Here is a 12,671-nt window from a genome sequence, read left to right as displayed (position 1 = left end):
GAAGCAGAAAACATTGTTGGAGTGTCAGAATGCATAGATAGAAGGCAAATAAGCGTTCTATGGCTTTATTTCGCTTAGTTGCTTACTCTTGAGTAGAACTGCATATTCACTCAAGAAATGAGCACCTTTGTGAAATGACCCAAATTGAAGCAGAAAACATTGTTGGAGTGTCAGAATGCATAGATAGAAGGCAAATAAGCGTTCCATGGCTTTATTTCGCTTACTTGCTTACTCTTGAGTAGAACTGCATGTTCACTCCAGAAATAAGCATCTTTGTAAAATGAGTCAAATTGAAGCAGATCACATTGGTGGAGTGTCAGAATGCATAGATAGAATGTAAATAAGCGTTCTATGGCTTTATTTCGCTTAGTTGCTTACTCTTGAGTAGAACTGCATGTTCACGCCAGAAATAAGCATCTTTGTAAAATGAGCCAAATTGAAGCAGAAAACATTGTTGGAGTGTCAGAATGCATAGATAGAAGGCAGATAAGCGTTCCATGGCTTTATTTCGCTTAGTTGCTTACTCTTGAGTAGAATTGCATGTTCACGCCAGAAATAAGCATCTTTGTAAAATGAGCCAAATTGAAGCAGAAAACATTGTTGGAGTGTCAGAATGCATAGATAGAAGGCAAATAAGCGTTTCGTGGGTTTATTTCGCTTAGTTGCTTACTCTTGAGTAGAACTGCATGTTCACGCCAGAAATAAGCATCTTTGTAAAATGAGCCAAATTGAAGCAGAAAACATTGTTGGAGTGTCAGAATGCATAGATAGAAGGCCAATAAGCGTTCTATGGCTTTATTTCGCTTAGTTGCTTACTCTTGAGTAGAACTGCATATTCACTCAAGAAATGAGCACCTTTGTGAAATGACCCAAATTGAAGCAGAAAACATTGTTGGAGTGTCAGAATGCATAGATAGAAGGCAAATAAGCGTTCCATGGCTTTATTTCGCTTACTTGCTTACTCTTGAGTAGAACTGCATGTTCACTCCAGAAATAAGCATCTTTGTAAAATGAGTCAAATTGAAGCAGATCACATTGGTGGAGTGTCAGAATGCATAGATAGAATGTAAATAAGCGTTCTATGGCTTTATTTCGCTTAGTTGCTTACTCTTGAGTAGAACTGCATGTTCACGCCAGAAATAAGCATATTTGTAAAATGAGCCAAATTGAAGCAGAAAACATTGCTGGAGTGTCAGAATGCATAGATCGAAGGCAAATAAGCGTTCCATGGCTTTATTTCGCTTAGTTGCTTACTCTTGAGTAGAACTGCATTTTCACGCCAGAAATAAGCATCTTTGTAAAATGAGCCAAATTGAAGCAGAAAACATTGTTGGAGTGTCAGAATGCATAGATCGAAGGCAAATAAGCGTTCCATGGCTTTATTTCGCTTAGTTGCTTACTCTTGAGTAGAACTGCATTTTCACGCCAGAAATAAGCATCTTTGTAAAATGAGCCAAATTGAAGCAGAAAACATTGTTGGAGTGTCAGAATGCATAGATAGAAGGCAAATAAGCGTTCCATGGCTTTATTTCGCTTAGTTGCTTACTCTTGAGTAGAACTGCATATTCACTCCAGGAATAAGCACCTTTGTAAAATGAGTCAAAGTGAAGCAAAACACATTGTTGGAGTGTCAGAATGCATAGATAGAAGGCAAATAAGCGTTCCATGGCTTTATTTCGCTTAGTTGCTTACTCTTGAGTAGAACTGCATGTTCACGCCAGAAATACGCATCTTTGTAAAATGAGCCAAATTGAAGCAGAAAACATTGCTGGAGTGTAAGAATGCATAGATCGAAGGCAAATAAGCGTTCCATGGCTTTATTTCGCTTAGTTGCTTACTCTTGAGTAGAACTGCATTTTCACGCCAGAAATAAGCATCTTTGTAAAATGAGCCAAATTGAAGCAGAAAACATTGTTGGAGTGTCAGAATGCATAGATCGAAGGCAAATAAGCGTTCCATGGCTTTATTTCGCTTAGTTGCTTACTCTTGAGTAGAACTGCATTTTCACGCCAGAAATAAGCATCTTTGTAAAATGAGCCAAATTGAAGCAGAAAACATTGTTGGAGTGTCAGAATGCATAGATAGAAGGCAAATAAGCGTTCCATGGCTTTATTTCGCTTAGTTGCTTACTCTTGAGTAGAACTGCATATTCACTCCAGGAATAAGCACCTTTGTAAAATGAGTCAAAGTGAAGCAAAACACATTGTTGGAGTGTCAGAATGCAAAGATAGAAGGCAAATAAGCGTTCTATGGCTTTATTTCGCTTAGTTGCTTACTCTTGAGTAGAACTGCATGTTCTCGCCAGAAATAAGCATCTTTGTAAAATGAGCCAAAATGAAGCAGAAAACATTGTTGGAGTGTCAGAATGCATAGATCGAAGGCAAATAAGCGTTCTATGGCTTTATTTCGCTTAGTTGCTTACTCTTGAGTAGAACTGCATGTTCACGCCAGAAATAAGCATCTTTGTAAAATGAGCCAAATTGAAGCAGAAAACATTGTTGGAGTGTCAGAATGCATAGATAGAAGGCAAATAAGCGTTCCATGGCTTTATTTCGCTTACTTGCTTACTCTTGAGTAGAACTGCATGTTCACGCCAGAAATAAGCATCTTTGTAAAATGAGCCAAATTGAAGCAGAAAACATTGTTGGAGTGTCAGAATGCATAGATCGAAGGCAAATAAGCGTTCCATGGCTTTATTTCGCTTAGTTGCTTACTCTTGAGTAGAACTGCATTTTCACGCCAGAAATAAGCATCTTTGTAAAATGAGCCAAATTGAAGCAGAAAACATTGTTGGAGTGTCAGAATGCATAGATAGACGGCAAATAAGCGTTCCATGGCTTTATTTCGCTTAGTTGCTTACTCTTGAGTAGAACTGCATATTCACTCCAGGAATAAGCACCTTTGTGAAATGACCCAAATTGAAGCAGAAAACATTGTTGGAGTGTCAGAATGCATAGATAGAAGGCAAATAAGCGTTCCATGGCTTTATTTCGCTTACTTGCTTACTCTTGAGTAGAACTGCATGTTCACTCCAGAAATAAGCATCTTTGTAAAATGAGTCAAATTGAAGCAGATCACATTGGTGGAGTGTCAGAATGCATAGATAGAATGTAAATAAGCGTTCCATGGCTTTATTTCGCTTAGTTGCTTACTCTTGAGTAGAACTGCATGTTCACGCCAGAAATAAGCATATTTGTAAAATGAGCCAAATTGAAGCAGAAAACATTGCTGGAGTGTCAGAATGCATAGATCGAAGGCAAATAAGCGTTCCATGGCTTTATTTCGCTTAGTTGCTTACTCTTGAGTAGAACTGCATTTTCACGCCAGAAATAAGCATCTTTGTAAAATGAGCCAAATTGAAGCAGAAAACATTGTTGGAGTGTCAGAATGCATAGATCGAAGGCAAATAAGCGTTCCATGGCTTTATTTCGCTTAGTTGCTTACTCTTGAGTAGAACTGCATTTTCACGCCAGAAATAAGCATCTTTGTAAAATGACCCAAATTGAAGCAGAAAACATTGTTGGAGTGTCAGAATGCATAGATAGAAGGCAAATAAGCGTTCCATGGCTTTATTTCGCTTAGTTGCTTACTCTTGAGTAGAACTGCATATTCACTCCAGAAATAAGCACCTTTGTAAAATGAGTCAAAGTGAAGCAAAACACATTGTTGGAGTGTCAGAATGCATAGATAGAAGGCAAATAAGCGTTCCATGGCTTTATTTCGCTTAGTTGCTTACTCTTGAGTAGAACTGCATGTTCACGCCAGAAATAAGCATATTTGTAAAATGAGCCAAATTGAAGCAGAAAACATTGCTGGAGTGTCAGAATGCATAGATCGAAGGCAAATAAGCGTTCCATGGCTTTATTTCGCTTAGTTGCTTACTCTTGAGTAGAACTGCATTTTCACGCCAGAAATAAGCATCTTTGTAAAATGAGCCAAATTGAAGCAGAAAACATTGTTGGAGTGTCAGAATGCATAGATCGAAGGCAAATAAGCGTTCCATGGCTTTATTTCGCTTAGTTGCTTACTCTTCAGTAGAACTGCATTTTCACGCCAGAAATAATCATCTTTGTAAAATGAGCCAAATTGAAGCAGAAAACATTGTTGGAGTGTCAGAATGCATAGATAGGAGGCAAATAAGCGTTCCATGGCTTTATTTCGCTTAGTTGCTTACTCTTGAGTAGAACTGCATATTCACTCCAGGAATAAGCACCTTTGTAAAATGAGTCAAAGTGAAGCAAAACACATTGTTGGAGTGTCAGAATGCATAGATAGAAGGCAAATAAGCGTTCCATGGCTTTATTTCGCTTAGTTGCTTACTCTTGAGTAGAACTGCATGTTCACGCCAGAAATATGCATCTTTGTAAAATGAGCCAAATTGAAGCAGAAAACATTGCTGGAGTGTCAGAATGCATAGATCGAAGGCAAATAAGCGTTCCATGGCTTTATTTCGCTTAGTTGATTACTCTTGAGTAGAACTGCATTTTCACGCCAGAAATAAGCATCTTTGTAAAATGAGCCAAATTGAAGCAGATGGCCAAGCATTCCAAAGGAAGTGAGATAGTAGTAATGGGGGATTTCAACTATCCTGATATTTGTTGGATGTCAAACTCAGCCAAGAGCATAAGGTCGAACAGATTCCTCACTGGCCTTGCAGACAACTTCATTGTCCAGAAAGTGGGAGAAGCAACAAGAGGATCAGCCATTTTAGATCTGGTCCTAACCAATAGTGATGACTTGGTTAGTGGGGTAGAAGTGGCAGGATCATTAGGTGGGAGTGACCATGCTCTTCTGGAGTTTATTATCCAGCGGAAAGGAGCAACCAAGCATACTAAGGTCCAAATTCTAGACTTTAAGAAAGCCGACTTCAGAAAACTTAGGGAAACGCTGGGTGAAATCCCATGGACAGTAATACTAAAAGGGAAGGGAGTTCATGATGGTTGGGAGTTTGTTAAAAGGGAGATATTAAAAGCACAACTTCAGGCAATACCAATGAGACGGAAACATGGAAGGTGCCTAAAGAAGCCAGGCTGGCTATCTAAAGAACTTTTGACTGAGTTAAGATTTAAAAGGGATATGTACAAAAAATGGAAAAGGGGGGAAATCTCCAGAGAGGAATTCAAACATATAGCCAGCACGTGTAGAGACAAAGTCAGAAAAGCTAAAGCACAGAATGAACTCAGGCTCGCCAGAGAGGTTAAAAGCAACAAAAAGGGCTTTTATGGGTATGTCCGTAGCAAAAGGAAAAACAAGGAAACAGTGGGGTCACTCAGAGGAGAAGATGGTGAAATGCAAACAGGGGACAGAGAAAGGGCAGAACTCCTCAATGCCTTCTTTGCCTCAGTCTTCTGCAAGAAAGAAAAAAACGCCCGACCTGAAGAATATGGAGCAGATGATTCAGCAGGGGAAACACAGCCCAGAATAAGTAAGGAGGTAGTACAAGAATACTTGGCTAGTTTAGATGTATTCAAGTCTCCAGGGCCAGATGAACTACATCCAAGAGTATTAAAAGAACTGGCAGAGGTGATTTCAGAACCACTGGCAATAATCTTTGAAAATTCCTGGAGAACAGGCGAAGTTCCAGCAGACTGGAGGAGGGCAAATGTTGTCCCTATTTTCAAAAAGGGGAAAAGAGAGGACCCAAACAATTACCGCCCAGTCAGCCTGACATCAATACCAGGAAAGATTCTAGAGCAGATCATTAAGCAAACAGTCTGTGAGCACCTAGAAAGAAACTCTGTGATCACTAAAAGTCAGCATGGGTTCCTGAAAAATAAGTCATGTCAGACTAATCTGATCTCATTTTTTGACAGAATTACAAGCCTGGTAGATGAAGGGAACGCTGTGGATGTAGCCTATCTTGATTTCAGCAAGGCCTTTGACAAAGTGCCCCATGGTATTCTTGTAAAGAAGCTGGTAAAATGTGGGCTAGACAATGCTACCATTCAGTGGATTTGTAGCTGGCTTACTGACCGAACCCAAAGGGTGCTCATCAATGGCTCCTCCTCATCCTGGAGAGTAGTGACTAGTGGGGTGCCACAGGGTTCTGTCTTGGGCCCAGTCTTGTTCAACATCTTTATCAATGACTTGGATGATGGGCTTGAGGGAATCCTGAGCAAGTTTGCAGATGACACCAAATTGGGAGGGGTGGCTAACACCCCAGAGGACAGGATCACACTTCAGAATGACCTTAACAGATTAGACAACTGGGCCAAAGCAAACAAGATGAATTTTAACAAGGAGAAATGTAAAGTACTACACTTGGGCAAAAAAAATGAAAGGCACAAATACAGGATGGGAGACACCTGGCTTGAGAGCAGTACATGTGAAAAGGATCTAGGAGTTTTGGTTGACCACAAACTTGACATGAGTCAGCAGTGTGATGCAGCAGCTAAAAAAGCCAATGCAATTCTGGGCTGCATCAATAGGAGTATAGCATCTAGATCAAGGGAAGTAATATTACCACTGTATTCTGCTCTGGTCAGACCTCACCTGGAGTATTGTGTCCAGTTCTGGGCACCACAGTTCAAGAAGGATACTGATAAGCTGGAACGTGTCCAGAAGAGGGCAACCAAAATGGTCAAAGGCCTGGAAACGATGCCTTATGAGGAACGGCTTAGGGAGCTGGGTATGTTTAGCCTGGAGAAGAGAAGGTTAAGGGGTGATATGATAACCATGTTCAAATATATAAAAGGATGTCATATAGAGGAGGGAGAACGGTTGTTTTCTGCTGCTCCAGAGAAGCGGACACGGAGCAACGGATTCAAACTACAAGAAAGAAAATTCCACCTAAACATTAGGAAGAACTTCCTGACAGTAAGAGCTGTTCGGCAGTGGAATTTGCTGCCAAGGAGTGTGGTGGAGTCTCCTTCTTTGGAGGTCTTTAAGCAGAGGCTTGACAGCCATCTGTCAGGAATGCTTTGATGGTGTTTCCTGCTTGGCAGGGGGTTGGACTGGATGGCCCTTGTGGTCTCTTCCAACTCTATGATTCTATGATTCTATGATTCTATGAAGCAGAAAACATTGTTGGAGTGTCAGAATGCATAGATCGAAGGCAAATAAGCGTTCCATGGCTTTATTTCGCTTAGTTGCTTACTCTTGAGTAGAACTGCATTTTCACGCCAGAAATAAGCATCTTTGTAAAATGAGCCAAATTGAAGCAGAAAACATTGTTGGAGTGTCAGAATGCATAGATAGAAGGCAAATAAGCGTTCCATGGCTTTATTTCGCTTAGTTGCTTACTCTTGAGTAGAACTGCATATTCACTCCAGGAATAAGCACCTTTGTAAAATGAGTCAAAGTGAAGCAAAACACATTGTTGGAGTGTCAGAATGCAAAGATAGAAGGCAAATAAGCGTTCTATGGCTTTATTTCGCTTAGTTGCTTACTCTTGAGTAGAACTGCATGTTCTCGCCAGAAATAAGCATCTTTGTAAAATGAGCCAAAATGAAGCAGAAAACATTGTTGGAGTGTCAGAATGCATAGATCGAAGGCAAATAAGCGTTCTATGGCTTTATTTCGCTTAGTTGCTTACTCTTGAGTAGAACTGCATGTTCACGCCAGAAATAAGCATCTTTGTAAAATGAGCCAAATTGAAGCAGAAAACATTGTTGGAGTGTCAGAATGCATAGATAGAAGGCAAATAAGCGTTCCATGGCTTTATTTCGCTTACTTGCTTACTCTTGAGTAGAACTGCATGTTCACGCCAGAAATAAGCATCTTTGTAAAATGAGCCAAATTGAAGCAGAAAACATTGTTGGAGTGTCAGAATGCATAGATCGAAGGCAAATAAGCGTTCCATGGCTTTATTTCGCTTAGTTGCTTACTCTTGAGTAGAACTGCATTTTCACGCCAGAAATAAGCATCTTTGTAAAATGAGCCAAATTGAAGCAGAAAACATTGTTGGAGTGTCAGAATGCATAGATAGACGGCAAATAAGCGTTCCATGGCTTTATTTCGCTTAGTTGCTTACTCTTGAGTAGAACTGCATATTCACTCCAGGAATAAGCACCTTTATGAAATGACCCAAATTGAAGCAGAAAACATTGTTGGAGTGTCAGAATGCATAGATAGAAGGCAAATAAGCGTTCCATGGCTTTATTTCGCTTACTTGCTTACTCTTGAGTAGAACTGCATGTTCACTCCAGAAATAAGCATCTTTGTAAAATGAGTCAAATTGAAGCAGATCACATTGGTGGAGTGTCAGAATGCATAGATAGAATGTAAATAAGCGTTCCATGGCTTTATTTCGCTTAGTTGCTTACTCTTGAGTAGAACTGCATGTTCACGCCAGAAATAAGCATATTTGTAAAATGAGCCAAATTGAAGCAGAAAACATTGCTGGAGTGTCAGAATGCATAGATCGAAGGCAAATAAGCGTTCCATGGCTTTATTTCGCTTAGTTGCTTACTCTTGAGTAGAACTGCATTTTCACGCCAGAAATAAGCATCTTTGTAAAATGAGCCAAATTGAAGCAGAAAACATTGTTGGAGTGTCAGAATGCATAGATAGAAGGCAAATAAGCGTTCCATGGCTTTATTTCGCTTAGTTGCTTACTCTTGAGTAGAACTGCATATTCACTCCAGGAATAAGCACCTTTGTAAAATGAGTCAAAGTGAAGCAAAACACATTGTTGGAGTGTCAGAATGCATAGATAGAAGGCAAATAAGCGTTCCATGGCTTTATTTCGCTTAGTTGCTTACTCTTGAGTAGAACTGCATGTTCACGCCAGAAATACGCATCTTTGTAAAATGAGCCAAATTGAAGCAGAAAACATTGCTGGAGTGTCAGAATGCATAGATCGAAGGCAAATAAGCGTTCCATGGCTTTATTTCGCTTAGTTGCTTACTCTTGAGTAGAACTGCATATTCACTCCAGGAATAAGCACCTTTGTAAAATGAGTCAAAGTGAAGCAAAACACATTGTTGGAGTGTCAGAATGCATAGATAGAAGGCAAATAAGCGTTCCATGGCTTTATTTCGCTTAGTTGCTTACTCTTGAGTAGAACTGCATGTTCACGCCAGAAATACGCATCTTTGTAAAATGAGCCAAATTGAAGCAGAAAACATTGCTGGAGTGTCAGAATGCATAGATCGAAGGCAAATAAGCGTTCCATGGCTTTATTTCGCTTAGTTGCTTACTCTTGAGTAGAACTGCATTTTCACGCCAGAAATAAGCACCTTTGTAAAATGAGTCAAAGTGAAGCAGAAAACATTGTTGGAGTGTCAGAATGCATAGATCGAAGGCAAATAAGCGTTCCATGGCTTTATTTCGCTTAGTTGCTTACTCTTGAGTAGAACTGCATTTTCACGCCAGAAATAAGCATCTTTGTAAAATGAGCCAAATTGAAGCAGAAAACATTGTTGGAGTGTCAGAATGCATAGATAGAAGGCAAATAAGCGTTCCATGGCTTTATTTCGCTTACTTGCTTACTCTTGAGTAGAACTGCATGTTCACGCCAGAAATAAGCATCTTTGTAAAATGAGCCAAATTGAAGCAGAAAACATTGTTGGAGTGTCAGAATGCATAGATCGAAGGCAAATAAGCGTTCCATGGCTTTATTTCGCTTAGTTGCTTACTCTTGAGTAGAACTGCATTTTCACGCCAGAAATAAGCATCTTTGTAAAATGAGCCAAATTGAAGCAGAAAACATTGTTGGAGTGTCAGAATGCATAGATAGACGGCAAATAAGCGTTCCATGGCTTTATTTCGCTTAGTTGCTTACTCTTGAGTAGAACTGCATATTCACTCCAGGAATAAGCACCTTTGTAAAATGAGTCAAAGTGAAGCAAAACACATTGTTGGAGTGTCAGAATGCAAAGATAGAAGGCAAATAAGCGTTCTATGGCTTTATTTCGCTTAGTTGCTTACTCTTGAGTAGAACTATATGTTCTCGCCAGAAATAAGCATCTTTGTAAAATGAGCCAAAATGAAGCAGAAAACATTGTTTTGAGTGTCAGAATGCATAGATCGAAGGCAAATAAGCGTTCTATGGCTTTATTTCGCTTAGTTGCTTACTCTTGAGTAGAACTGCATGTTCACGCCAGAAATAAGCATCTTTGTAAAATGAGCCAAATTGAAGCAGAAAACATTGTTGGAGTGTCAGAATGCATAGATAGAAGGCAAATAAGCGTTCCATGGCTTTATTTCGCTTAGTTGCTTTCTCTTGAGTAGAACTGCATTTTCACGCCAGAAATAAGCAAATTTGTAAAATGAGCCAAATTGAAGCAGAAAACATTGTTGGAGTGTCAGAATGCATAGATAGAAGGCAAATAAGCGTTCCATGGCTTTATTTCGCTTAGTTGCTTACTCTTGAGTAGAACTGCATATTCACTCCAGGAATAAGCACCTTTGTAAAATGAGTCAAAGTGAAGCAAAACACATTGTTGGAGTGTCAGAATGCATAGATCGAAGGCAAATAAGCGTTCTATGGCTTTATTTCGCTTAGTTGCTTACTCTTGAGTAGAACTGCATGTTCACGCCAAAAATAAGCATCTTTGTAAAATGAGCCAAATTGAAGCAGAAAACATTGTTGGAGTGTCAGAATGCATAGATAGAAGGCAAATAAGCGTTCCATGGCTTTATTTCGCTTAGTTGCTTACTCTTGAGTAGAACTGCATGTTCTCGCTAGAAATAAGCATCTTTGTAAAATGAGACAAAATGAAGCAGAAAACATTGTTGGAGTGTCAGAATGCATAGATCGAAGGCAAATAAGCGTTCTATGGCTTTATTTCGCTTAGTTGCTTACTCTTGAGTAGAACTGCATGTTCACGCCAGAAATAAGCATCTTTGTAAAATGAGCCAAATTGAAGCAGAAAACATTGTTGGAGTGTCAGAATGCATATATAGAAGGCAAATAAGCGTTCCATGGCTTTATTTCGCTTAGTTGCTTACTCTTGAGTAGAACTGCATGTTCACTCCAGAAATAAGCATCTTTGTAAAATGAGCCAAATTGAAGCAGAAAACATTGTTGGAGTGTCAGAATGCATAGATCGAAGGCAAATAAGCGTTCCATGGCTGTATTTCGCTTAGTTGCTTACTCTTGAGTAGAACTGCATGTTCACGCCAGAAATAAGCATCTTTGTAAAATGAGCCAAATTGAAGCAGAAAACATTGTTGGAGTGTCAGAATGCATAGATCGAAGGCAAATAAGCGTTCCATGGCTTTATTTCGCTTAGTTGCTTTCTCTTGAGTAGAACTGCATTTTCACGCCAGAAATAAGCATCTTTGTAAAATGAGCCAAATTGAAGCAGAAAACATTGTTGGAGTGTCAGAATGCATAGATAGAAGGCAAATAAGCGTTCCATGGCTTTATTTCGCTTACTTGCTTACTCTTGAGTAGAACTGCATATTCACTCCAGGAATAAGCACCTTTGTAAAATGAGTCAAAGTGAAGCAAAACACATTGCTGGAGTGTCAGAATGCATAGATCGAAGGCAAATAAGCGTTCTATGGCTTTATTTCGCTTAGTTGCTTACTCTTGAGTAGAACTGCATGTTCTCGCCAGAAATAAGCATCTTTGTAAAATGAGCCAAAATGAAGCAGAAAACATTGTTGGAGTGTCAGAATGCATAGATCGAAGGCAAATAAGCGTTCCATGGCTTTATTTCGCTTAGTTGCTTACTCTTGAGTAGAACTGCATGTTCACGCCAGAAATAAGCATCTTTGTAAAATGAGCCAAATTGAAGCAGAAAACATTGTTGGAGTGTCAGAATGCATAGATCGAAGGCAAATAAGCGTTCCATGGCTTTATTTCGCTTAGTTGCTTTCTCTTGAGTAGAACTGCATTTTCACGCCAGAAATAAGCATCTTTGTAAAATGAGCCAAATTGAAGCAGAAAACATTGTTGGAGTGTCAGAATGCATAGATCGAAGGCAAATAAGCGTTCCATGGCTTTATTTCGCTTAGTTGCTTACTCTTGAGTAGAACTGCATATTCACTCCAGGAATAAGCACCTTTGTAAAATGAGTCAAAGTGAAGCAAAACACATTGTTGGAGTGTCAGAATGCATAGATCGAAGGCAAATAAGCGTTCCATGGCTTTATTTCGCTTAGTTGCTTACTCTTGAGTAGAACTGCATGTTCACTCCAGGAATAAGCATCTTTGTAAAATGAGTCAAAGTGAAGCAAAACACATTGGTGGAGTGTCAGAATGCATAGATCGAAGGCAAATAAGCGTTCTATGGCTTTATTTCGCTTAGTTGCTTACTCTTGAGTAGAACGGCATGTTCACGCCAGAAATAAGCATCTTTGTAAAATGAGCCAAATTGAAGCAGAAAACATTGTTGGAGTGTCAGAATGCATAGATAGAAGGCAAATAAGCGTTCCATGGCTTTATTTCGCTTAGTTGCTTACTCTTGAGTAGAACTGCATGTTCACGCCAGAAATAAGCATCTTTGTAAAATGAGACAAAATGAAGCAGAAAACATTGTTGGAGTGTCAGCATGCATAGATCGAAGGCAAATAAGCGTTCTATGGCTTTATTTCGCTTAGTTGCTTACTCTTGAGTAGAACTGCATGTTCACGCCAGAAATAAGCATCTTTGTAAAATGAGCCAAATTGAAGCAGAAAACATTGTTGGAGTGTCAGAATGCATATATAGAAGGCAAATAAGCGTTCCATGGCTTTATTTCGCTTAGTTGCTTACTCTTGAGTAGAACTGCATGTTCACGC

The sequence above is a fragment of the Zootoca vivipara genome, chromosome 16, assembly GCF_963506605.1.
Source record: "Zootoca vivipara chromosome 16, rZooViv1.1, whole genome shotgun sequence".
NCBI classification, from domain to species: Eukaryota; Metazoa; Chordata; class Lepidosauria; order Squamata; family Lacertidae; genus Zootoca; species Zootoca vivipara.
Note: the sequence above shows the minus strand (reverse complement) of the source record.